The sequence below is a fragment of the Scyliorhinus canicula genome, chromosome 2, assembly GCF_902713615.1.
Source record: "Scyliorhinus canicula chromosome 2, sScyCan1.1, whole genome shotgun sequence".
In the NCBI taxonomy this organism is placed as follows: Eukaryota; Metazoa; Chordata; class Chondrichthyes; order Carcharhiniformes; family Scyliorhinidae; genus Scyliorhinus; species Scyliorhinus canicula.
In genome coordinates, this window is record NC_052147.1 from 284,809,618 (window position 1) to 284,836,586 (window position 26,969).

Sequence of the window (26,969 nt, forward strand, 5' to 3'; positions counted from 1 at the left end):
TGTCTCTGCATTCCCGTTGTGTCTGTCTCTGCATTGTCACTGCATTCCCGTTGTGTCTGTCCCTGCATTCCCGTTGTGTCTGTCTCTGCATTGTCACTGCATTCCCGTTGTGTCTGTCACTGCATTCCCGTTGTGTCTGTCTCTGCATTCCCGTTGTGTCTGTCTCTGCATTGTCTCTGCATTCCCGTTGTGTCTGTCACTGCATTCCCGTTGTGTCTGTCTCTGCATTGTCACTGCATTCCCGTTGTGTCTGTCTCTGCATTGTCACTGCATTCCCGTTGTGTCTGTCTCTGCATTGTCACTGCATTCCCGTTGTGTCTGTCACTGCATTCCCGTTGTGTCTGTCTCTGCATTGTCACTGCATTCCCGTTGTGTCTGTCTCTGCATTGTCACTGCATTCCCGTTGTGTCTGTCTCTGCATTCCCGTTGTGTCTGTCTCTGCATTGTCACTGCATTCCCGTTGTGTCTGTCACTGCATTCCCGTTGTGTCTGTCACTGCATTCCCGTTGTGTCTGTCTCTGCATTGTCACTGCATTCCCGTTGTGTCTGTCTCTGCATTCCCGTTGTGTCTGTCTCTGCATTCCCGTTGTGTCTGTCTCTGCATTCCCGTTGTGTCTGTCACTGCATTCCCGCTGTGTCTGTCTCTGCATTCCCGTTGTGTCTGTCTCTGCATTCCCGTTGTGTCTGTCTCTGCATTGTCACTGCATTCCCGTTGTGTCTGTCACTGCATTCCCGTTGTGTCTGTCACTGCATTCCCGTTGTGTCTGTCTCTGCATTCCCGTTGTGTCTGTCACTGCATTCCCGTTGTGTCTGTCACTGCATTCCCGTTGTGTCTGTCTCTGCATTCCCGTTGTGTCTGTCTCTGCATTCCCGTTGTGTCTGTCTCTGCATTCCCGTTGTGTCTGTCTCTGCATTGTCACTGCATTCCCGTTGTGTCTGTCACTGCATTCCCGTTGTGTCTGTCACTGCATTCCCGTTGTGTCTGTCTCTGCATTCCCGTTGTGTCTGTCACTGCATTCCCGTTGTGTCTGTCACTGCATTCCCGTTGTGTCTGTCTCTGCATTCCCGTTGTGTCTGTCACTGCATTCCCGTTGTGTCTGTCACTGCATTCCCGTTGTGTCTGTCACTGCATTCCCGTTGTGTCTGTCTCTGCATTGTCACTGCATTCCCGTTGTGTCTGTCTCTGCATTCCCGTTGTGTCTGTCTCTGCATTGTCACTGCATTCCCGTTGTGTCTGTCTCTGCATTCCCGTTGTGTCTGTCTCTGCATTGTCACTGCATTCCCGTTGTGTCTGTCTCTGCATTCCCGTTGTGTCTGTCTCTGCATTCCCGTTGTGTCTGTCTCTGCATTGTCACTGCATTCCCGTTGTGTCTGTCACTGCATTCCCGTTGTGTCTGTCTCTGCATTCCCGTTGTGTCTGTCTCTGCATTGTCTCTGCATTCCCGTTGTGTCTGTCTCTGCATTCCCGTTGTGTCTGTCTCTGCATTCCCGTTGTGTCTGTCTCTGCATTCCCGTTGTGTCTGTCACTGCATTCCCGTTGTGTCTGTCTCTGCATTCCCGTTGTGTCTGTCACTGCATTCCCGTTGTGTCTGTCACTGCATTCCCGTTGTGTCTGTCTCTGCATTCCCGTTGTGTCTGTCCCTGCATTGTCCCTGCATTCCCGTTGTGTCTGTCTCTGCATTCCCGTTGTGTCTGTCACTGCATTCCCGTTGTGTCTGTCACTGCATTCCCGTTGTGTCTGTCACTGCATTCCCGTTGTGTCTGTCTCTGCATTCCCGTTGTGTCTGTCCCTGCATTGTCTCTGCATTCCCGTTGTGTCTGTCTCTGCATTCCCGTTGTGTCTGTCTCTGCATTGTCACTGCTTTCCCGTTGTGTCTGTCACTGCATTCCCGTTGTGTCTGTCTCTGCATTCCCGTTGTGTCTGTCTCTGCATTCCCGTTGTGTCTGTCTCTGCATTGTCACTGCTTTCCCGTTGTGTCTGTCACTGCATTCCCGTTGTGTCTGTCCCCGCATTGTCCCTGCATTCCCGTTGTGTCTGTCTCTGCATTCCCGTTGTGTCTGTCACTGCATTCCCGTTGTGTCTGTCTCTGCATTCCCGTTGTGTCTGTCTCTGCATTCCCGTTGTGTCTGTCTCTGCATTGTCTCTGCATTCCCGTTGTGTCTGTCTCTGCATTGTCACTGCATTCCCGTTGTGTCTGTCTCTGCATTGTCACTGCATTCCCGTTGTGTCTGTCTCTGCATTCCCGTTGTGTCTGTCTCTGCATTCCCGTTGTGTCTGTCTCTGCATTGTCACTGCATTCCCGTTGTGTCTGTCACTGCTTTCCCGTTGTGTCTGTCTCTGCATTCCCGTTGTGTCTGTCACTGCATTGTCACTGCTTTCCTGTTGTGTCTGTCACTGCATTCCCGTTGTGTCTGTCTCTGCATTCCCGTTGTGTCTGTCTCTGCATTCCCGTTGTGTCTGTCACTGCATTCCCGTTGTGTCTGTCTCTGCATTCCCGTTGTGTCTGTCTCTGCATTCCCGTTGTGTCTGTCTCTGCATTCCCGTTGTATCTGTCTCTGCATTGTCACGGCATTCCTGTTGTGTCTGTCTCTGCATTGTCACTGCATTCCCGTTGTGTCTGCCTCTGCATTGTCCCTGCATTCCCGTTGTGTCTGTCCCTGCATTCCCGTTGTGTCTGTCTCTGCATTCCCGTTGTGTCTGTCTCTGCATTCCCGTTGTGTCTGTCTCTGCATTGTCTCTGCATTCCCGTTGTGTCTGTCTCTGCATTCCCGTTGTGTCTGTCTCTGCATTCCCGTTGTGTCTGTCTCTGCATTGTCACTGCATTCCCGTTGTGTCTGTCTCTGCATTCCCGTTGTGTCTGTCTCTGCATTCCCGTTGTGTCTGTCTCTGCATTCCCGTTGTGTCTGTCTCTGCATTGTCACTGCATTCCCGTTGTGTCTGTCTCTGCATTGTCACTGCATTCCCGTTGTGTCTGTCTCTGCATTCCCGTTGTGTCTGTCTCTGCATTCCCGTTGTGTCTGTCTCTGCATTCCCGTTGTGTCTGTCTCTGCATTGTCACTGCATTCCCGTTGTGTCTGTCTCTGCATTCCCGTTGTGTCTGTCTCTGCATTCCCGTTGTGTCTGTCACTGCATTCCCGTTGTGTCTGTCTCTGCATTCCCGTTGTGTCTGTCACTGCATTGTCTCTGCATTCCCGTTGTGTCTGTCTCTGCATTCCCGTTGTGTCTGTCTCTGCATTCCCGTTGTGTCTGTCTCTGCATTCCCGTTGTGTCTGTCTCTGCATTCCCGTTGTGTCTGTCTCTGCATTGTCTCTGCATTCCCGTTGTGTCTGTCTCTGCATTGTCACTGCATTCCCGTTGTGTCTGTCTCTGCATTGTCACTGCATTCCCGTTGTGTCTGTCTCTGCATTCCTGTTGTGTCTGTCTCTGCATTGTCACTGCATTCCCGTTGTGTCTGTCTCTGCATTGTCTCTGCATTCCCGTTGTGTCTGTCACTGCATTCCCGTTGTGTCTGTCACTGCATTCCCGTTGTGTCTGTCTCTGCATTCGCGTTGTGTCTGTCTCTGCATTGTCTCTGCATTCCCGTTGTGTCTGTCTCTGCATTCCCGTTGTGTCTGTCTCTGCATTGTCACTGCATTCCCGTTGTGTCTGTCTCTGCATTCCCGTTGTGTCTGTCTCTGCATTGTCTCTGCATTCCCGTTGTGTCTGTCTCTGCATTCCCGTTGTGTCTGTCTCTGCATTGTCACTGCATTCCCGTTGTGTCTGTCTCTGCATTGTCTCTGCATTCCCGTTGTGTCTGTCACTGCATTCCCGTTGTGTCTGTCTCTGCATTGTCTCTGCATTCCCGTTGTGTCTGTCTCTGCATTGTCACTGCATTCCCGTTGTGTCTGTCACTGCATTCCCGTTGTGTCTGTCTCTGCATTCCCGTTGTGTCTGTCTCTGCATTGTCTCTGCATTCCCGTTGTGTCTGTCTCTGCATTCCCGTTGTGTCTGTCTCTGCATTCCCGTTGTGTCTGTCTCTGCATTCCCGTTGTGTCTGTCACTGCATTCCCGTTGTGTCTGTCTCTGCATTCCCGTTGTGTCTGTCACTGCATTCCCGTTGTGTCTGTCTCTGCATTCCCGTTGTGTCTGTCTCTGCATTCCCGTTGTGTCTGTCTCTGCATTCCCGTTGTGTCTGTCTCTGCATTGTCCCTGCATTCCCGTTGTGTCTGTCTCTGCATTCCCGTTGTGTCTTTCACTGCATTCCCGTTGTGTCTGTCTCTGCATTCCCGTTGTGTCTGTCTCTGCATTGTCACTGCTTTCCCGTTGTGTCTGTCACTGCATTCCCGTTGTGTCTGTCTCTGCATTCCCGTTGTGTCTGTCTCTGCATTCCCGTTGTGTCTGTCTCTGCATTGTCACTGCTTTCCCGTTGTGTCTGTCACTGCATTCCCGTTGTGTCTGTCCCCGCATTGTCCCTGCATTCCCGTTGTGTCTGTCTCTGCATTCCCGTTGTGTCTGTCACTGCATTCCCGTTGTGTCTGTCTCTGCATTCCCGTTGTGTCTGTCTCTGCATTCCCGTTGTGTCTGTCTCTGCATTGTCTCTGCATTCCCGTTGTGTCTGTCTCTGCATTGTCACTGCATTCCCGTTGTGTCTGTCTCTGCATTCCCGTTGTGTCTGTCTCTGCATTCCCGTTGTGTCTGTCACTGCATTCCCGTTGTGTCTGTCTCTGCATTGTCACTGCATTCCCGTTGTGTCTGTCTCTGCATTGTCACTGCATTCCCGTTGTGTCTGTCTCTGCATTCCCGTTGTGTCTGTCTCTGCATTCCCGTTGTGTCTGTCTCTGCATTGTCACTGCATTCCCGTTGTGTCTGTCACTGCTTTCCCGTTGTGTCTGTCTCTGCATTCCCGTTGTGTCTGTCACTGCATTGTCACTGCTTTCCTGTTGTGTCTGTCACTGCATTCCCGTTGTGTCTGTCTCTGCATTCCCGTTGTGTCTGTCTCTGCATTCCCGTTGTGTCTGTCACTGCATTCCCGTTGTGTCTGTCTCTGCATTCCCGTTGTGTCTGTCTCTGCATTCCCGTTGTGTCTGTCTCTGCATTCCCGTTGTGTCTGTCACTGCATTCCCGTTGTGTCTGTCTCTGCATTCCCGTTGTGTCTGTCTCTGCATTCCCGTTGTATCTGTCTCTGCATTGTCACGGCATTCCTGTTGTGTCTGTCTCTGCATTGTCACTGCATTCCCGTTGTGTCTGCCTCTGCATTGTCCCTGCATTCCCGTTGTGTCTGTCCCTGCATTCCCGTTGTGTCTGTCTCTGCATTCCCGTTGTGTCTGTCTCTGCATTCCCGTTGTGTCTGTCTCTGCATTGTCTCTGCATTCCCGTTGTGTCTGTCTCTGCATTCCCGTTGTGTCTGTCTCTGCATTGTCACTGCATTCCCGTTGTGTCTGTCTCTGCATTCCCGTTGTGTCTGTCTCTGCATTGTCACTGCATTCCCGTTGTGTCTGTCTCTGCATTGTCACTGCATTCCCGTTGTGTCTGTCTCTGCATTCCCGTTGTGTCTGTCTCTGCATTCCCGTTGTGTCTGTCTCTGCATTCCCGTTGTGTCTGTCTCTGCATTGTCACTGCATTCCCGTTGTGTCTGTCTCTGCATTCCCGTTGTGTCTGTCTCTGCATTCCCGTTGTGTCTGTCACTGCATTCCCGTTGTGTCTGTCTCTGCATTCCCGTTGTGTCTGTCACTGCATTGTCTCTGCATTCCCGTTGTGTCTGTCTCTGCATTCCCGTTGTGTCTGTCTCTGCATTCCCGTTGTGTCTGTCTCTGCATTCCCGTTGTGTCTGTCACTGCATTCCCGTTGTGTCTGTCTCTGCATTCCCGTTGTGTCTGTCTCTGCATTGTCTCTGCATTCCCGTTGTGTCTGTCTCTGCATTCCCGTTGTGTCTGTCTCTGCATTCCCGTTGTGTCTGTCTCTGCATTGTCTCTGCATTCCCGTTGTGTCTGTCTCTGCATTGTCACTGCATTCCCGTTGTGTCTGTCTCTGCATTGTCACTGCATTCCCGTTGTGTCTGTCTCTGCATTGTCACTGCATTCCCGTTGTGTCTGTCTCTGCATTCCTGTTGTGTCTGTCTCTGCATTGTCACGGCATTCCCGTTGTGTCTGTCTCTGCATTCCCGTTGTGTCTGTCACTGCATTCCCGTTGTGTCTGTCACTGCATTCCCGTTGTGTCTGTCTCTGCATTCGCGTTGTGTCTGTCTCTGCATTGTCACTGCATTCCCGTTGTGTCTGTCTCTGCATTCCCGTTGTGTCTGTCACTGCATTCCCGTTGTGTCTGTCTCTGCATTGTCACTGCATTCCCGTTGTGTCTGTCTCTGCATTCCCGTTGTGTCTGTCACTGCATTCCCGTTGTGTCTGTCTCTGCATTGTCACTGCATTCCCGTTGTGTCTGTCTCTGCATTCCCGTTGTGTCTGTCTCTGCATTGTCACTGCATTCCCGTTGTGTCTGTCTCTGCATTCCCGTTGTGTCTGTCTCTGCATTGTCTCTGCATTCCCGTTGTGTCTGTCTCTGCATTCCCGTTGTGTCTGTCTCTGCATTGTCTCTGCATTCCCGTTGTGTCTGTCTCTGCATTGTCTCTGCATTCCCGTTGTGTCTGTCACTGCATTCCCGTTGTGTCTGTCTCTGCATTCCCGTTGTGTCTGTCTCTGCATTGTCTCTGCATTCCCGTTGTGTCTGTCTCTGCATTCCCGTTGTGTCTGTCTCTGCATTGTCACTGCATTCCCGTTGTGTCTGTCTCTGCATTGTCTCTGCATTCCCGTTGTGTCTGTCACTGCATTCCCGTTGTGTCTGTCTCTGCATTGTCTCTGCATTCCCGTTGTGTCTGTCTCTGCATTGTCACTGCATTCCCGTTGTGTCTGTCTCTGCATTCCCGTTGTGTCTGTCTCTGCATTGTCTCTGCATTCCCGTTGTGTCTGTCTCTGCATTCCCATTGTGTCTGTCACTGCATTCCCGTTGTATCTGTCTCTGCATTGTCACTGCATTCCCGTTGTGTCTGCTCGTTCCGTTGATGCTATCTCTCACCTCCTTTGTTAACCATGGCTATGTTTTATTGATAAATTGAGCTCTTGTCTCTTAAGGGTATTAAACTAAATCGTCTCTGAAAACCTCCCACAGTTTATCTGCAGTTTAACCCAAACAACATCTCTACTTCCTACAGAATCTAAAGAAATTCAGCATGTCTGCATCGACTCTCACAAACTTCTACAGATGTGCCATAGAGAGCATCCTATCCGTCTGCATCACAGCCTGGTATGGCAACTGCTCGGTCCAAGATCGCAAGAAACTGTAGACTGGTGAACTCAGCCCAACACATCACACAAGCTGCCACCCTCACATTGATCCTGTCTACACCTCCCGCTGCCTCAGGAAGGCAGACAGCATTATCAGAGACCCCTCCCACCCAGGCATTGCCTTCTTCCAGACCCTTCCATTCACTAATTAGAACTGACTGCCAGCAGTAAATGGCTGATACTTGGAGTCGGAAAGCAGTCAATTACAAACTGCTGAGTCCGTCCCAAGTCTGCGATCTCACAGAAAAAGAAGGCGATTCTTATACATTATAGGATCAAGATAACATGAATACAACTTGGTCAGGAATTTGATCGAAAGTAAAACATAAGTAATAATTGTTACAATGGCGTCACCTTGCTGACCTTTAGGGGAGTGGAGTCTCATATCATTATCTTGTCTTTGTTTTAAGAACTGGACAAACTTGTTTACATACATGAAGAGACAGTTGTTCAGCTTGTTATGTATTGAGACTACTTTTAGTCTCATGATGAAAACACCTTATCTTAGAATTTCAGAGTCACTCGGTTCTTAGGTCAAGTCGACCTCGGCTGTGTATATCTGTGTATTTTGAATCTGTGCCTTAGGTTATGTGAAAATCCGTTTAAATTCAATTGTACTAAGAAGACTTGACTAGTTTTCCCATCATGCCATTATTTGCTTCATACAATACCACAGTCAGTCTCAGTCTTTTTTAAAAATCCTGTGAAATGAAATGAAAAATGAAAATCGCTTATTGTCACGAGTAGGCTTCAATGAAGTTACTGTGAAAAGCCCCTAGTCGCCACATTCCGGCGCCTGTTCGGGGAGGCTGGTACGGGAAGCACGCTTTACCAAAATCTATAATCTTAGTAACTGTGTTAACTTTCTCCTTTTCAAACCAAACATCGTATTTGATGATATTATGATCAATCACCTGCTGTTAACTAAGCCTGCCTCAAGGGTGGCACGGTGGCGCAGTGGTTAGCACTGTTGCCTCACGGCGCCGAGGTCCCGGGTTCGATCCTGGCCCCGCATCACTGTCCGTGTGGAGTTTGCACATTCTCCCCGTGTCTGCGTGGGTTTCACCCCCACAACCCAAAGATGTGCAGGGTAGTTGGATTGGCCACACTATATTGACCCTTAATTAGAAATACGAAGAATTGGGTAGTCTAAAATGTATTTAAAAATAACTAAGACTGGCTCATTACTCGTGACTGAACATATCGATGTGACATGGAGCACACAACTGATGTGGAATCTTGTCTGAATGGGTCAGTGCTAAGTGCCCATCTCCATGTGTAGCATGATAGATTTTACTCTGGTGTCCTGTGAGGCTCTGATATGAAACCTCTCTCTGCATCTCCTCTCCCCGCCACTCTCTCTGGATACAATGTAATCAGGATTCATTCCTCGTGTGATCTCGGAGAGATGGAGGCAAGGCTGGAATGCTGGATGACCACAGGAATCTGGAAGATGATAAATGCAATTGCTGCTGATCATTGGTTCATTGAGATCTGACACAATCTCAGCCATTAGCAGAAACAATAGGTAAGAGTTTCGATTGCTGAGCCAACCATGACTGTGGTCAGGTTTTGCGAACACTGAAATCTCCTCCACCCTAAATACCATGTTGGTCGTGGGTTAAATGATCCCACAGAAGAATATTTTACTCTGGGCGCCATCAGTAACTTTCCTGATATTAATGCAACACTGGAAAGGAAGCTGTGTAGATACTGATGAATGAATGAATGAATATCACTTATTGTCACGAGTAGGCTTCAAATGGAGTTACTGTGAAAAGCCCCTAGTCGCCACATTCCGGCGCCTGTTCGGGGAGGCTGTTATGGGAATCGAACCGTACTGCTGGCCTGCTTTCAAAGCCAGCGATTTAGCCCTGTGCTAAACAGCCCCTTTACCTGATGGGTGAACTTTGCAAGAATGTTCTGCTTCTATTTTCAGTTCTCCCCTCAGAGGGGTCAGTCAGGGTCAGTCAGGGTCAGTCTGGGTCAATTAGGGTCAGTCACAGTCAGACAGGGTCAGTCAGGGTGAATCAGGGTCAGTCACAGTCAATCGGGGTCAGTCAAGTTAGGACACCGTCATCAAAGGGGGTCCAGCAACACAACAACTACCACAAACACATTGCGCACCAGAAGAAAATGGTTGTCCAAGGACAGATGGTGCAGTGGTTAGCACTGCTGCCTTATGGCGCCGAGGACCTGGGTTCGATCCCGGCTCTGGGTCACTGTCCGTGTGCAGTTTGCACATTTTTTCATAGAATTTACAGTGCAGAAGGAGGCCATTCGGCCCATTGAGTCTGCACCGGCTCTTGGAAAGAGCACCCTACACAAGGTCAACACCTCCACCCTATCCCTATAACCCAGTCACCCCACCCAACACTAACGGCAATTTTGGACACTAAGGGCAATTTAGCATGGCCAATCCACCTAACCCGCACATCTTTGGACTGTGGGAGGAATCCGGAGCACCCGGAGGAAACCCACACACACACGGGGAGGATGTGCAGACTCCACACAGACAGTGACCCAAGCTGGAATCGAACCTGGGACCCTGTGTCTGCGTGGGTTTCACCCCACAGCCCAAAGATGTGCAGGTTAGGTGGATTGGCCATGCTAAATTGCTAAATTGCCCCTTAACTGGAAAAAATGAATTGAGTACTCTAAATTTATAAAAAAAGAACATGGTTGTCCATAATCATTTTGATTCCTCATTTCTTTACTCTTAATTTGCAGGTAACAGCAGTGGCTCTGGTTAATACACAGACCCACAGACAAAAGAGATGCAGAGAATCTGCATAGGGGAGCACGGTAGCATGGTGGTTAGCATCATGCTTCACAGCTCCAGGGTCCAGGTTCGATTCCCGGCTTGGGTCACTGTCTGTGCGGAGTCTGCACGTCCTCCCCGTGTGTGCGTGGGTTTCCTCCGGGTGCTCCGGTTTCCTCCCACAGTCCAAAGATGTGCGGGTTAGGTGGATTGGCCATGCTAAATTGCCCGTAGTGTCCTAAAAAGTAAGGTTAAGGGGGGGTTGGGTTACGGGTATAGGGTGGATACGTGGGTTTGAGTAGGGTGATCATTGCTCGGCACAACATCGAGGGCCGAAGGGCCTGTTCTGTGCTGTACTGTTCTATGTTCTATGTTCTAAAAAGAGAGGAGATCCATGTTAGGAAGTGGCGTTCACTGAGACCCTGGATAGGATGTTACCATGGGCTTCAGAACCCCGGAGTCAGGACCAGATCCGGAGCCCGAGCCCGCACTTGGCCGGAACCAGACTGCGGAGAAGCTGATTTCCCAGAGGCAGCGCCTGAATCTTCCTTTGTTGTGTCTGTGTCTGCGTCTGCATTGTCACTGCATTCCCGTTGTGTCTGTCTGTGCATTCCCGTTGTGTCTGTCTCTGCATTGTCACTGCATTCCCGTTGTGTCTGTCACTGCATTCCCGTTGTGTCTGTCTCTGCATTGTCACGGCATTCCCGTTGTGTCTGTCTCTGCATTCCCGTTGTGTCTGTCTCTGCATTGTCACGGCATTCCCGTTGTGTCTGTCACTGCATTCCCGTTGTGTCTGTCTCTGCATTCCCGTTGTGTCTTTCACTGCATTCCCGTTGTGTCTGTCACTGCATTCCCGTTGTGTCTGTCTCTGCATTGTCACTGCATTCCCGTTGTGTCTGTCTCTGCATTGTCACTGCATTCCCGTTGTGTCTGTCACTGCATTCCCGTTGTGTCTGTCTCTGCATTCCCGTTGTGTCTGTCACTGCATTCCCGTTGTGTCTGTCTCTGCATTCCCGTTGTGTCTTTCACTGCATTCCCGTTGTGTCTGTCACTGCATTCCCGTTGTGTCTGTCTCTGCATTGTCACTGCATTCCCGTTGTGTCTGTCTCTGCATTGTCACTGCTTTCCCGTTGTGTCTGTCACTGCATTCCCGTTGTGTCTGTCTCTGCATTCCCGTTGTGTCTGTCTCTGCATTCCCGTTGTGTCTGTCTCTGCATTCCCGTTGTGTCTGTCCCTGCATTCCCGTTGTGTCTGTCTCTGCATTCCCGTTGTGTCTGTCACTGCATTCCCGTTGTGTCTGTCACTGCATTCCCGTTGTGTCTGTCTCTGCATTCCCGTTGTGTCTGTCTCTGCATTCCCGTTGTGTCTGTCTCTGCATTCCCGTTGTATCTGTCTCTGCATTGTCACGGCATTCCTGTTGTGTCTGTCTCTGCATTGTCACTGCATTCCCGTTGTGTCTGCCTCTGCATTGTCCCTGCATTCCCGTTGTGTCTGTCCCTGCATTCCCGTTGTGTCTGTCTCTGCATTCCCGTTGTGTCTGTCTCTGCATTCCCGTTGTGTCTGTCTCTGCATTGTCACTGCTTTCCCGTTGTGTCTGTCCCTGCATTCCCGTTGTGTCTGTCTCTGCATTGTCACTGCATTCCCGTTGTGTCTGTCTCTGCATTGTCACTGCATTCCCGTTGTGTCTGTCACTGCATTCCCGTTGTGTCTGTCTCTGCATTCCCGTTGTGTCTGTCACTGCATTCCCGTTGTGTCTGTCTCTGCATTCCCGTTGTGTCTGTCACTGCATTCCCATTGTGTCTGTCTCTGCATTGTCACTGCATTCCCGTTGTGTCTGTCTCTGCATTCCCGTTGTGTCTGTCTCTGCATTCCCGTTGTGTCTGTCTCTGCATTCCCGTTGTGTCTGTCTCTGCATTCCCGTTGTGTCTGTCTCTGCATTGTCACTGCATTCCCGTTGTGTCTGTCTCTGCATTGTCTCTGCATTCCCGTTGTGTCTGTCTCTGCATTCCCGTTGTGTCTGTCACTGCATTCCCGTTGTGTCTGTCACTGCATTCCCGTTGTGTCTGTCACTGCATTCCCATTGTGTCTGTCTCTGCACTGTCTCTGCATTCCCGTTGTGTCTGTCTCTGCATTCCCGTTGTGTCTGTCACTGCATTCCCATTGTGTCTGTCTCTGCATTGTCTCTGCATTCCCGTTGTGTCTGTCACTGCATTCCCATTGTGTCTGTCTCTGCATTGTCACTGCATTCCCGTTGTGTCTGTCTCTGCATTCCCGTTGTGTCTGTCTCTGCATTCCCGTTGTGTCTGTCTCTGCATTGTCACTGCATTCCCGTTGTGTCTGTCTCTGCATTCCCGTTGTGTCTGTCTCTGCATTGTCACTGCATTCCCGTTGTGTCTGTCTCTGCATTGTCACTGCATTCCCGTTGTGTCTGTCTCTGCATTCCCGTTGTGTCTGTCTCTGCATTGTCACTGCATTCCCGTTGTGTCTGTCTCTGCATTGTCACTGCATTCCCGTTGTGTCTGTCTCTGCATTCCCGTTGTGTCTGTCTCTGCATTGTCACTGCATTCCCGTTGTGTCTGTCTCTGCATTGTCACTGCATTCCCGTTGTGTCTGTCTCTGCATTCCCGTTGTGTCTGTCTCTGCATTCCCGTTGTGTCTGTCTCTGCATTCCCGTTGTGTCTGTCTCTGCATTCCCGTTGTGTCTGTCTCTGCATTGTCACTGCATTCCCGTTGTGTCTGTCTCTGCATTGTCACTGCATTCCCGTTGTGTCTGTCTCTGCATTGTCTCTGCATTCCCGTTGTGTCTGTCACTGCATTCCCGTTGTGTCTGTCACTGCATTGTCACTGCATTCCCGTTGTGTCTGTCTCTGCATTCCCGTTGTGTCTGTCTCTGCATTCCCGTTGTGTCTGCCTCTGCATTGTCACTGCATTCCCGTTGTGTCTGTCTCTGTATTGTCACGGCATTCCCGTTGTGTCTGTCTCTGCATTCCTGTTGTGTCTGCCTCTGCATTGTCACTGCATTCCCGTTGTGTCTGTCACTGCATTCCCGTTGTGTCTGTCTCTGCATTCCCGTTGTGTCTGTCACTGCATTCCCGTTGTGTCTGTCACTGCATTCCCGTTGTGTCTGTCTCTGCATTCCTGTTGTGTCTGTCTCTGCATTGTCTCTGCATTCCCGTTGTGTCTGTCACTGCATTCCCGTTGTGTCTGTCTCTGCATTGTCTCTGCATTCCCGTTGTGTCTGTCTCTGCATTGTCTCTGCATTCCCGTTGTGTCTGTCTCTGCATTGTCTCTGCATTCCCGTTGTGTCTGCCTCTGCATTGTCACTGCATTCCCGTTGTGTCTGTCTCTGCATTCCCGTTGTGTCTGTCTCTGCATTGTCTCTGCATTCCCGTTGTGTCTGTCTCTGCATTCCCGTTGTGTCTGTCTCTGCATTGTCTCTGCATTCCCGTTGTGTCTGTCTCTGCATTCCTGTTGTGTCTGTCTCTGCATTCCCGTTGTGTCTGTCTCTGCATTGTCTCTGCATTCCCGTTGTGTCTGTCACTGCATTCCCATTGTGTCTGTCTCTGCATTGTCACTGCATTCCCGTTGTGTCTGTCTCTGCATTCCCGTTGTGTCTGTCTCTGCATTCCCGTTGTGTCTGTCTCTGCATTGTCACTGCATTCCCGTTGTGTCTGTCTCTGCATTCCTGTTGTGTCTGTCTCTGCATTCCCGTTGTGTCTGTCTCTGCATTGTCTCTGCATTCCCGTTGTGTCTGTCACTGCATTCCCGTTGTGTCTGTCTCTGCATTGTCTCTGCATTCCCGTTGTGTCTGTCTCTGCATTCCCGTTGTGTCTGCCTCTGCATTCCCGTTGTGTCTGTCTCTGCATTGTCTCTGCATTCCCGTTGTGTCTGTCACTGCATTCCCGTTGTGTCTGTCACTGCATTCCCGTTGTGTCTGTCTCTGCATTCCCGTTGTGTCTGTCTCTGCATTCCCGTTGTGTCTGCCTCTGCATTGTCACTGCATTCCCGTTGTGTCTGTCTCTGCATTCCCGTTGTGTCTGTCACTGCATTCCCGTTGTGTCTGTCTCTGCATTCCCGTTGTGTCTGTCTCTGCATTCCCGTTGTGTCTGCCTCTGCATTGTCACTGCATTCCCGTTGTGTCTGTCTCTGCATTCCCGTTGTGTCTGCCTCTGCATTGTCACTGCATTCCCGTTGTGTCTGTCACTGCATTCCCGTTGTGTCTGTCTCTGCATTCCCGTTGTGTCTGTCTCTGCATTCCCGTTGTGTCTGTCTCTGCATTGTCACTGCATTCCCGTTGTGTCTGTCTCTGCATTGTCACGGCATTCCCGTTGTGTCTGTCACTGCATTCCCGTTGTGTCTGTCACTGCATTCCCGTTGTGTCTGTCACTGCATTCCCGTTGTGTCTGTCTCTGCATTGTCACTGCATTCCCGTTGTGTCTGTCTCTGCATTGTCACTGCATTCCCGTTGTGTCTGTCTCTGCATTGTCTCTGCATTCCCGTTGTGTCTGTCTCTGCATTGTCACTGCATTCCCGTTGTGTCTGTCACTGCATTCCCGTTGTGTCTGTCTCTGCATTCCCGTTGTGTCTGCCTCTGCATTGTCACTGCATTCCCGTTGTGTCTGTCTCTGCATTGTCACTGCATTCCCGTTGTGTCTGTCACTGCATTCCCGTTGTGTCTGTCACTGCATTCCCGTTGTGTCTGTCTCTGCATTCCCGTTGTGTCTGTCTCTGCATTGTCACTGCATTCCCGTTGTGTCTGTCTCTGCATTGTCACTGCATTCCCGTTGTGTCTGTCTCTGCATTGTCACTGCATTCCCGTTGTGTCTGTCACTGCATTCCCGTTGTGTCTGTCTCTGCATTCCCGTTGTGTCTGTCTCTGCATTCCCGTTGTGTCTGTCTCTGCATTGTCTCTGCATTCCCGTTGTATCTGTCTCTGCATTCCCGTTGTGTCTGTCTCTGCATTGTCACTGCATTCCCGTTGTGTCTGTCTCTGCATTGTCACTGCATTCCCGTTGTGTCTGTCTCTGCATTGTCACTGCATTCCCGTTGTGTCTGTCACTGCATTCCCGTTGTGTCTGTCTCTGCATTCCCGTTGTGTCTGTCTCTGCATTCCCGTTGTGTCTGTCTCTGCATTGTCTCTGCATTCCCGTTGTATCTGTCTCTGCATTCCCGTTGTGTCTGTCTCTGCATTGTCTCTGCATTCCCGTTGTGTCTGTCTCTGCATTGTCTCTGCATTCCCGTTGTGTCTGTCTCTGCATTGTCACTGCATTCCCGTTGTATCTGTCTCTGCATTGTCACTGCATTCCCGTTGTATCTGTCTCTGCATTGTCACTGCATTCCCGTTGTGTCTGTCTCTGCATTCCCGTTGTGTCTGTCTCTGCATTCCCGTTGTGTCTGTCTCTGCATTGTCACTGCATTCCCGTTGTGTCTGTCACTGCATTCCCGTTGTTCTGTCTCTGCATTGTCACTGCATTCCTGTTGTGTCTGCTCGTTCGGTTGATGCTATCTCTCACCTCCTTTGTTAACCATGGCTATGTTTTATTGATAAATTGAGCTCTTGCCCCTTGAAGGTATTAAACTAAATCGTCTCTGAACGCCCCCCACCCACCCCACAATTTACTTGTAGTTTTACCTAATTAGGGCGGCACGGTAGCACAGTGGTTAGCACAGTTGCTTTACGGCACCAGGGCCTCAGGTTCGATTCCCGGCTTGGGTCACTGTCTGTGCGGAGTCTGCACGTTCTCCCCGTGTCTGCGTGGGTTTCCTCCGGGTGCTCCGGTTTCCTCCCACAAGTCCCGAAAGACGTGCTGTTAGGTGAATTGGACATTCTGAATTCTCCCTCTGTGTACCCGGACAGGCGCCGCAATGTGGCGACTGGGGGCTTTTCACAGTAACTTCATTGCAGTGTTAATGTCAGCCTACTTGTGCCAGTAAAAAAGATTATTATTATCAATAGTTTTGATGAGTTGATATTGTCAGTCTCAGCCTGTTAAAGCTCGCTTTACCGAAATCCAGAATCTTAGTAACTGTGTAAACTTTCTCCTTTTCAAACCAAACTTTAAGTTTGATGATATTATGATCAATCTTCACTTGCTGTTAACTAAGCCTGCCTCAAGGGTGGCACGGTGGCGCAGTGGTTAGCACTGTTGCCTCACGGCGCCGAGGTCCCGGGTTCGATCCTGGCCCCGCATCACTGTCCGTGTGGAGTTTGCACATTCTCCCCGTGTCTGCGTGGGTTTCACCCCCACAACCCAAAGATGTGCAGGGTAGTTGGATAGGCCAAGCTAAATTGCCCCTTAATTAGAAATAAGAAGAATTGGGTAGTCTAAAATGTATTTAACAATAACTAAGCCTGGCTCATTACTCGTGACTGAATATATTGATATGACATGGAGCACACAACTGATGTGGAACCTTATCTGAATGGGTCAGTGCTAAGCGCCCATCTCCATGTGTAGCATGATAGATTTTACTCTGGTGTCCTGTGAGGCTCTGATGTGAAACCTCTCTCTGCATCTCCTCTCCCCGCCACTCTCTCTGGATACAATGTAATCAGGATTCATTCCTCGTGTGATCTCGGAGAGACGGATGCAAGGCTGGAATGCTGGATGACCACAGGAATCTGGAAGATGATAAATGCAGTTGCTGCTGAACATTGGTTCATTGAGATCTGACACAATCTCAGCGATTAGCAGGAACAATAGGTAAGAGTTTCGATTGCTGAGCCAACCAAGACTGTGGTCAGGTTTTACGAACACTGGAATCTCCTCCACCCTAAATACCATGTTGGTCGTGGGTTAAATGATCCCACAGAAGAATATTTTACTCTGGGCGCCATCAGTAACTTTCCTGATATTAATGCAACACTGGAAAGGAAGCTGTGTAGATGCTGATGGGTGAACTTTGCAAGAATGTTCTGTTTGTATTTTCAGTTCTCCACTCAGAGAACCCCAGGACTGGGTTTTCCTTCAGTTGCTGTACATTCCCTGATAAGGTACACAGCAGGCCATCTAGCCCATCCAATCTGTTTTGTTGAGATCTTAGTGGATCTCTGGCCTAATTCCATATGTTTGCCTTTGCTTCACATCCTTTAATACCCTTGTCTAATAAAAATCCATCTATCTCAGTTTAAGGGTAGCGCGGTAGCATAGTGGTTAGCACTATAGCTTCACAGCGGCAAGGACCCAGGTTCAATTCCCGCTTGGGTCACTATCTGCGGAGTCTGCACGTTCTCCCCGTGTCTGCGTGGGTTTCCTCTGGGTGCTCTGGTTTCTTCCCACAGCCCAAAGATGTGCAGGTTGGGTGGATTGGCCATGATAAATTACCCTTAGGTTAGGTGGGGCTGTTGGGTTACGGGGATAGGGTGGAGGTGTGGGCTTGAGCAGGGTGCTCTTTCCAAAGGCCGGTGCAGACTCGATGGGCCGAATGGCCTCCTTCTGCACTGTAAATTGTATGATTCTATGAAGAATTAATAATTGATCTGACATCAATCGCAATCTGTGGAATAGAGTTCTGAACTTTTAGCATCCTTTGTGTGAAGAAATGTTGCCTAATTTCGTTCCTGAAAGGTCTGGCGAGAATTTTTTCACTGCACCCCCTAGTCCTAGATTTCCAAAACCAGTGGGAATTGTATTTCTCCCTATCGACTGTCTATTCCCCTTAATATCTGGAAAATTTAGATCAAATTCCTCGGGCGCGATTCTCCGCACTCACGACGGGGCGGAGAATAGCGGGCGGCGCAAATTTTTACAGCGACGCTGGTCCGACGCCCTCCCGCTATTCTCCCCCCCCCCACACCCGCCCCCCGACATGAATCGCTGCTCGCCGTAAAAAAACGGCGAGCAGCGATTCTCCCCTGGCCGATGGGCCGATTTCCAAGGCCTTTACGGCCGTTTTCACGAATTTGAATACACCTGCTGTACAAGTTCGTGAAAACGGCGGCAAAGTGCCGTTCTGCACAACCATGCCACCGATTGGCACGACCGCGCATGCGTGGGTCTGACGCCTATGCGCGGATGACGTCATCATTTGCGTCAGCCGTCGCTAACTTTGGCGCGCGGGCTTAGCGAAATTTGTTAAGCCCGCGATGCCGTAGTTCACGGGGCCGCGATGCTAGCCCCGACCGGGGAGCAGAATCGGGTCCCGGGAGGGGGCGCGGAGGCTGCCGTGAAACACGGCCGGCTTCGTGGCAGCCTTCACGACTCTCCGCCTTTGCGGAGAATCGCGCCCCTCAACTTTTTACATTTCCTCGTTTGTAAGACCTCTCCATGTTTAACCCTTGGAGGTCTCAGTGTCCTTCAGGTAAATCAACACTGCTCTACTCCCCAGGCCAATGTCTTCTTGCTGGTGATACAAAGAAGAAAGGACAATACACCCAGGAACAGGCCCTTCGGCCCTCCAAGTCTGCGCCGATCACGTGTCCTATCCAGACCAATCGCCTGTATCCTTCTCCACCCCGTCTGTTCATGTGCCAATCCAGATAAGTCTGAAAGGTCGCTAACGTATCTGCCTCAACCACCTCACTTGGCCGTGCATCCCACCTCCACCCTCTGTGTGAAAAACTTCTCCCGCCCATCTCCACTGAACCTTTCCCCCATCACCTTGAACTTGTGCCCCCCTTGTAATTGTCATTTCCACCCTGGGATAAAGCCTCCAACTGTTCACCCTATCTATGCCCCTCATAATTTTATAAACTTCTATCAGGTCGCCCTTCAGCCTCCGTCTCTCTCTCTCTCTCTCTCTCTCTCTCGAGAAGAAGAATCCTAGTTTATCACCTCATAGCTAATAGCCTCCATAAAATAAATAACCTTTTATTGTCACAGTAGGCTTACATTAACACTGCAATGAAGTTACTGTGAAAAGCCCCTAGTCGCCACATTCCGGCGCCTGTTCGGGTACATAGAGGGAGAATTGAGATTTCTCAGCTGGTACAGGATTGAACCCACCCTGCTGGCCTTGTTCTGCATCACAAACCAGCTGTCTAGCCCACTGAGCTGGTTTACCATACCTAGCAACAGGCCGGTAAACCATTTCTCTACTCTCTCCAAAGCTCCCATGTCCTGGTAGTGTGGTGATATCAAGGAACATCTGATGATACTGGATACTGCTGGTTGTCACAATATTCTGGCAACAGTCCTGAAGATTTGGGCGGCACGGTAGCACAGTGGTTAGCACTGTTGCCTCACAGCTCCAGATGCCCAGGTTCGATTCCTGGCTTGGGTCCCTGTCTGTGCAGAGTCTGCACGTTCACCCTTTGTCTGCGTGGGTTTCCTCCGGGTGCTCCATTTCCTACCACAGTCCAAAGCAGCACGGTAGCATTGTGGATAGCACAATGGCTTCACAGCTCCAGGGTCCCAGGTTCGATTCCCGGCTTGGGTCACTGTCTGTGCGGAGTCTGCACATCCTCCCCGTGTCTGCGTGGGTTTCCTCCGGGTGCTCCGGTTTCCTCCCACAGTCCAAAGATGTGCAGGTTAGGTGGATTGGCCATGATAAATTGCTCTTCGTGTCCAAAATTGCCCTTAGTGTTGGGTGGGGTTACTGGGTTATTGGGATGGGGGAGGTGTTGGGTAGGGTGCTCTTTCCAAGGGCCGGTGCAGACTCGATGGGCCAAATGGCCTCTTTCTACACTGTAAATTCTATCTATAAAATGCGCGGTTAGGTGGATTGGCCGTGCTAAATTGCCCTTAGGTTAGGTGAGGTTACTAGATTACAGGGACAGGGTGAAGGTGTGGGCTTGGGTAGAGCGCTCTTTCCAAGAGCCAGTGCAGACTCGATGGGCCAAATGGCCTCCTTCTGCACTGTAAATTCGATGATTCTATGGCTTGTGCTCCAGAACTTGCTGCACCCCTAGCCAAGCTGTTCCAGTACAGCTACAACACTGGGATCTACCCGGCAATGGGGAAACTTGCCCACGTGTGTCCTGTACACAAGAAACAGGACAAATCCAACCCAGCCAATTACCATCCCATCTACTCTCCATCATCAGGCAAGTGATGGAAAGGATCAGGAACAATGTTATCAAGTGGCATTCAGCTCCTGACCTCATTACAGCCTTGGTTCAAACATGGACAAAAGAGCTGAATGCCAGAGGTGAGGTGAGAGTGACTGCCCTGACATAAAGACAGCATTTGACAGAACACAGAACATACAGTGCAGAAAGAGACCATTCGGCCCATCGAGTCTGCACCGACCCACTTAAGCCCTCACTTCCACCTTATCCCCGTAACCCAATAACCCCTTCTAACCTTTTTGGACACTAAGGGGCAATTTAGCATGGCCAATCCACCTAACCTGTACGTCTTTGGACTGTGGGAGGAAACCGGAGCACCCGGAGGAAACCGGGGAGACACGGGGAGACTCCGCACAGACAGTGACCCAGCGGGGAATCGAACCTGGGACCCTGGCGCTGTGAAGACACAATGCTAGCCACTTGTGCTACCGTGCTGCCCCCAATTGACAGAGCTCCTCTGCATTTGACAGCATTTGACCGAGTGTGGCATCAAGGAGCCCGAGCTAAACTGGAGTCAATGGGAATCAGGGGAAACTCTCCGCTGGTTGGGGTCATACCCGGCACAAAGGGAGATGGTTGTGGTGGTTGGAGGTCAATCATCTCAGCTCCAGGACATCACTGCAGGAGTTCCACAGGGTAGTGTCCTCGGCCCAACCATCTTCAGCTGCTTCATCAATAACCACCCTTCCATCATAAGGCCAGAAGTAGAGATGTTTGCGGATGACTGCACAATGTTCAGCACCATTCACAACTCCTCAGATACTGAAACAGTCCCTGTCCAAATGCAGCAAGACCTGGACAATATCCAGGCTTGGGGCTGACAAGTTACATTCGCGCCACACAAGTGCCAGGCAAAGACTATCACCTACAAGAGAGGATCTAACCATCACCCCACGACATTCAATGACATTACCATCACTGAGTCCCCCACAATAAACATCCTGGGGGTTACCATTGATCAGAAACTGAACTGGACCCAGCCACATTAATAATGTGGCTACAAGAGCAGGTCAGAGGCTGGGAATCCTACGGTGAGTAACTCACCTCCTGACTCCCCAAAGCCTGTCCACTACCTACACGGCACAAGTTAGGAGTGTAATGGAATACTCTCCACTTGCCTGGATCAGTACAGCTCCAACAACACTCAAGAAGCTCGACACCATCCAGGACAAAGCAGCCCCGCTTGATTGCTCCCCCTTCCTCTAAACATTCAAACCCTCCAGCACCGACGCACAGTGGCAGCCGTGTGTACCGTCTACAAGATGCACTGCAGTAACTCACCAATGTTCCTTAGACAGCACCTTCCAAACCCATGACCACTACCATCTAGAAGGACAAGAGCAGCAGATACCTGGGAACCCCACCACCTGGAGGTTCCCCTCCAAGTCACTCACCACCCTGACTTGGAAATATATCGGCCGTTCCTTCACTGTCGCCAGGGCAACATCCTGGAACTCCCTCCCTAACAGCACAGGGTGTGTACCTACCCCTCAGGGACTGCAGCAGTTCAAGAAGGCAGCTCACCCCCACCTCCTGAAGGGCAACGAGGGATGGGCAATAAACACAGGCCTAACCAGCGACGCCCACATCCCATAAATGAATAAAAAAAGGACAGTCAATGTTGCTGCTGATGGTGTTGTCAAAATGGCAGGGGTGTTGGCAGTAACATACAGCTCATCAACTCCACATTCAGAGACGGATGGAAAGTACTGTCAGTAAACAGTGATACCATGTGGGCGGGGGTGGGGAGGGGGGGCGGGGGGGGGGGGGTTGGAATTTCCACTCCTGTTTCTGTCGGGCGAGATTGGCGATGGAATCATAGAATCATAGAATTTACAGTGCAGAATGAGGACGTTTGGCCCATCATTTCTGAACCGGCCCTTGGAAAGAGCACCCCATTTAAGCCCACACTTCCACCCTTTCCCTATAACCCAATAACCTCTCCTCACCTTTTTGGGACACTAAGGGACAATTTGTCATGGCCAATCCACCTAACCTGCACATCTTTGGACTGTGGGAGGAAACCGGAGCACCCGGAGGAAACCCACGCACACACGGGGAGAACGTGCAGACTCCGCACAGATAGTGACCCAAACCGGAATCGAACCTGGGACCCTGGAGCTGTGAAGCAACAGTGCTAACCACTGTGCTACCGTGCCGCCCACAAAGCAGAAAATCCGACAAAGAGCTCGAATCGTGTTTCACGCCGATGTAACGGCGTGATGTAATTGTCCCAGCCCTCTGCCAGGGATGAAATGGGAACCCCGAGCTCAAAGCCGGCATACTCATTAAATTAAATTTACTTCTGATTATCGGGCCTCTACGCCAAGTAATCCCCAGCCCCATCCTGGTTACATTATCTGTGAATCATGACAGAACTCCCACAGCGCGCACTTGGCAGTCAGAACCCGCCACAGGGGCTCAGGTGAGTGCATCGCTCAGTGGGGGAGGGTCAGGCCCAGGTAGTACCCTGGCGCTGTCTCTTGGCACTGCCCTCTGGCATTGCCATCTGGCACTGCCGCCTAGCATTGCCCCAGCACGTCCCCTGGCGCTGACCTGGCACTGACCCTGTCAATGCCCACTGGCACTGCCCCCTGGCACTGCCCACTGGGACTGCTGTTCTGCGGGAAGGTGCGAGAGGGAAGTGTATGGGCAGTGCCAGGGGTTGCGTGGGGTGTTGTGTGTGTGGTGGGGGTGGGGTAACTTCATCGCCCTTTTCCCGCCCGCTGTGACACACTGCGGAGAAATGGGGAAATGCTGCTCCGTATTGCCTCCCTCGATTCTGCTTTGCCAATCCCACTAAAGCACTGCTCCAAACCTCTGGCCTTTTTCTCCCTGCCTCTCACTGCTGCCATTGTTCCTCAGGGCCTACGCTTTCCCTCTGTTGTCCACTTTTCCCTGCTCTGCGTATCCTACGCTGCCATTCCTCACTTTCTCTTGCATTCTCTTTCCATCTTCACTCTTCCCCCATTATTCTGAGCTCCTTTGCCTTGGCTTCATTTCAAACCCCTGCCGCTCTCTGCGATCTCCTCCAGCCGCACAACTCTCCACCACCTCTCACTCCTGTAATGCTGCTCTCCTGAGCACCTCCCCCCCATTTTAACGTCTCCATCAGTGACGGCGGCGGGGTCTTTAGTTGCCTGGGCCCCAAAGCTCTGGGCTTCTGTCCCCTCCCGCCACCTCACTGCCCCTCGAATATGTTTGCATCTGTTAACACACTTCCTAAAACCTCTTTCGAAATGAAATGAAATGAAAATCAAAGCCATTCGTCCTCCCACCTAACATATTCTTGTGTGGTTTGTTGTCACAGTTTGTTGTAAAGTGAAAAAAAGAAAAATGAAATTCGCTTATTGTCACGAGTAGGCTTCAATGAAGTTACTGTGAAAAGCCCCTAGTCGCCACATTCCGGCGCCTGTCCGGGGAGGCTGGTACGGGAATCGAACCGTGCTGCTGGCCTGCTTGGTCTGCTTTAAAGGCCAGCGATTTAGCCCAGTGAGCTAAACCAGCCAGCCAGTGATACAACCATTGGGATTTTTATTATGTTAAAGAAACTGTTAGGTTCTTGTCGCTCTAACAGCCGGAGAGGGGACATGGTGCGGAAGATTTTCAGTGGTTGTGGCCTCTATATTTAGCTTCTGATACAGTCCATACCACAAGCATTCCCTTCTGAAGACAGGGCAGTAATATCTTAATGTGTTGATGAATAAAAAGTACTTGGGGTGTGACCATGAAACTATGATCTCCACCCTGGGCTCTCTGTATTAAATAGATTATTGATACATTTCACAGAGACACAGACCCAGAAACAAGTGGGAATATTTCACAAGTGACCACATGTAGGTAATAACAGCACAACGTGGTGTCATCAGACACTGAGGCAACACCAGGACTGGGCTGTCAGGTCAGATCAGTGGGGTGATCGCAAAAACTATTCTTTTAAGCTTTGGATTCATTTTCAAACTACAATTCTCATTCACTTCTGAAATGATTTGTTAATAAAAAAGACCTGCTTTGATACAATTGGAGATTTAATTCCTTCTATCTGAATGCACCCACCTCTCTTTGTGAGTCAAACAAATTAAGTCCCGGGAAAGGGCAGAACTGCTAAAGAAAGGTTCAGTTAACTTAAAAAAATCTTTTAGCTGTTGACCCCTTCCTGATTTCTGCAGGGGCCAGCCAGGCTTTTCAACAGCGTCGCACCAGTCTGTCGCTCAGATCTACAAAAGTCGATTTCCCGTTGCTTTGAGAAGATCAGAAGATCTGGGATGGGGAGTTGACCATTCGGCCCATCAAGCCTGCTCTGCCATTCAATAAGATCATGGCTGCGGCCGGCACGGTAGCACAGTGGTTAGCACTGCTGATTCACAGCACCGAGGACCCGGGTTTGATTCCCGGCTTGGGTCACAGTCTGTGCGCAGTCTGCACGTTCTCCCCGTGTCTGCGTGGATTTCCTCCGGGTGATCCGGTTTCCTCCCACAAGTCCCGAAAGACGTGCTGTGAGGTGAATTGGACATTCTGAATTCTCCCTCTGTGTACCCGAATGTGGCGACTCGAGGATTTTCACAGTAACTTCATTGAAGTGTTAATGTAAGCCTACTTGTGACAATACTAAAGATTATTATATTATTATATTATACATTTACACCTACATCTACACCTCCCGCTGCCGGGGGAAAGCGGGCAGCATAATCAAGGATCCCTCCCACCCGGCTTACTCACTTTTCCAACTTCTTCTATCGGGCAGGAGATACAGAAGTCTGAGAACACGCACGAACAGGCTCAAAAACAGCTTCTTCCCCACTGTCACCAGACTCCTGAATGACCCTCTTATGGACTGACCTCATTAACACTACACCCTGTCTGCTTCATCCGATGCCAATGCTTATGTAGTTACATTGTATATCTTGTGTTGCCCTATTATGTATTATCATGTATTTTCTTGTATTTTCTCGAATTTTGTTTAATTCCCTTTTCTTCCCATGTACTGAATGATCTGTTGAGCTGCTCGCAGAAAAATACTTTTCACTGTACCTCGGTACACGTGACAATAAACAAATACAATCCAATCCAATTTACCTCTGGTGGCCAGGAACAGGCAAAGCCATTGAAGAGCTTGTACAGCAGTGCGCCCTTGCTGGATGCAGCAACCTTTTCTGCCTTCTGCCACCCTTCACCCGGGAATAGCCAGGCTGCCCATTGACCAGGGGTCTACCTGGGTTATGCAGGCCTGTTCTTGGGCAAGATGTTTTGGTGCTGGTAGATGCCCACTCGATGTGGCCATCAGTCCAGGAGGTGGGGAGCACAAACCTCGGCGGCCAGGGTAGATGCCTTTCACCAAGTGTTTGTCATTGATGTGAGTCAATAGTTTTGGACAACGGCACCCCCTTCATCGTCGATAATTTCCACCATTTTCTGAGAGCGAATGGCATAGGACACACAGCCCCCTACCATCCAGCGCCAAACGGTCAAACTTTCAAGAGCTCCTTGAAAAATAATCTGATAAACCACTTCACCAGAGATTGGCTAATTGTTTGTTGCTGCACAATTCAACCCTTCATTCAACCCCGAGGGGGTCACACCAGCTCAGCTGCTCATGAGCATCGGTTGAGAATACGATTGGATCTGGTGTTTCCAAATTTGGCTGGGAGGGTGGAGGCACGTCAGGCCTCCCAGAAGGGTCAGAGGGTGGAGCAGAGAGTGGAAAGGTCGTTCCGGGTGAGAGGCCTGGCTTTGGTCTGAAATTTCCCTTCCGGGTTGGCTTGGTCAGAAGGACGTGTTGGGGCCCGTGTCCCGATGTCTTGTATGGTTGATGTTAACGGGAAGGCCATTGAGCAGCATGTCGACCACCCGAGGTCACACTGGCCCCCAGTGTGGAGGCGACCAATCTGATGAGCGTTGTGAATACTCCTGTAATTCGGTCCAGCCAAGGGGAGCCAGGGCCTCCCCCTTCTGTTCCCATTGTTGAAGTGGTCCCGCCTGAGATGGCATCAACCGTGGACCACTCACCTCATCACCCAAAGTGGCCTGTGGCTGTTCTTCAGAGATCTGGGAGGACGCAGTCTCTGCTCCGATTGGCTGTCTGATGGACTCTCTTTCCTCAAAGATAATTGGCGGAATTCACCGACCCTCCGGGGGGTCGGAGAATCGCCCGGGGCCGCGTCAATCCCGCCCCCGCCGTATCCCAAATTCTCCGCCCCCTCGGACAGGGTGGATAGCAACAAGCTTTTTCCAAGAGTGGGGGTGTCAGTTACAAGGGGTCACGATTTCAAGGTGAGAGGGGGAAAGTTTAAGGGAGATGTGCGTGGAACGTTTTTTACGCAGAGGGTGGTGGGTGGCGGAGGTGGTAGAGGCGGGCACAATAGCATCATTTAAGATGCATCTAGACAGATATATGAACGGGCGGGGAACAGAGGGAAGTAGATCCCTGGAAAATAGGCGACAGGTTTAGATAAAGGATCTGGATCGGCGCAGGCTGGGAGGGCCGAAGGGCCTGTTCCTGTGCTGTAATTTTCTTTGTTCCTTGTTCTTTTTGACCCACTAAAAGAGTCCCCTACCTGGGGTCAAGCTCCCACCCTATCCCCTTAATCCAGTAACCTCACCCAACCTAACCTGTAACCTTTTACATGGCCAATCTAGCTAATTTGTACATCTTTGGACTATGGGAGGAAACTGGAGCACCCGGAGGAAACCCACGCAGACACGGGGAGAAAGCGCAATCTCCACACAGACAGTGACCCGAGGCTGGAATCGAACCCGGGTCCCTGGAGCTGTGAGGCAGCAGTGCTAACCAATGTGCCACATTGGTTAGGGGGCTGGTTTAGCACACTGGGCTAAATAGCTGGCTTTTAAAGCAGACCAAGGCAGGCCAGCAGCGCGGGTTCAATT

At 50.5% G+C, this 26,969-nt stretch overlaps 1 protein-coding gene across 2 annotated transcripts in view; it reads left to right on the forward strand.

Annotated features, from left to right (window-relative positions):
* The window catches only part of LOC119962220 (C-X-C chemokine receptor type 1-like), a 158,415-nt gene that overhangs the window by 51,644 nt on the left and 79,802 nt on the right, over positions 1-26,969 (forward strand). Inside the window, exon 1 of one of the 2 annotated variants that reach the window (XM_038790197.1) lies at positions 16,637-16,779. The exons of the other annotated variant lie outside the window; for it this stretch is intronic. The gene's annotated coding sequence lies outside the window, so the exon portion shown is untranslated. Of the gene's footprint in view, positions 1-16,636; positions 16,780-26,969 lie in introns of those variants that run through there. 2 annotated transcript variants of the gene reach the window in all.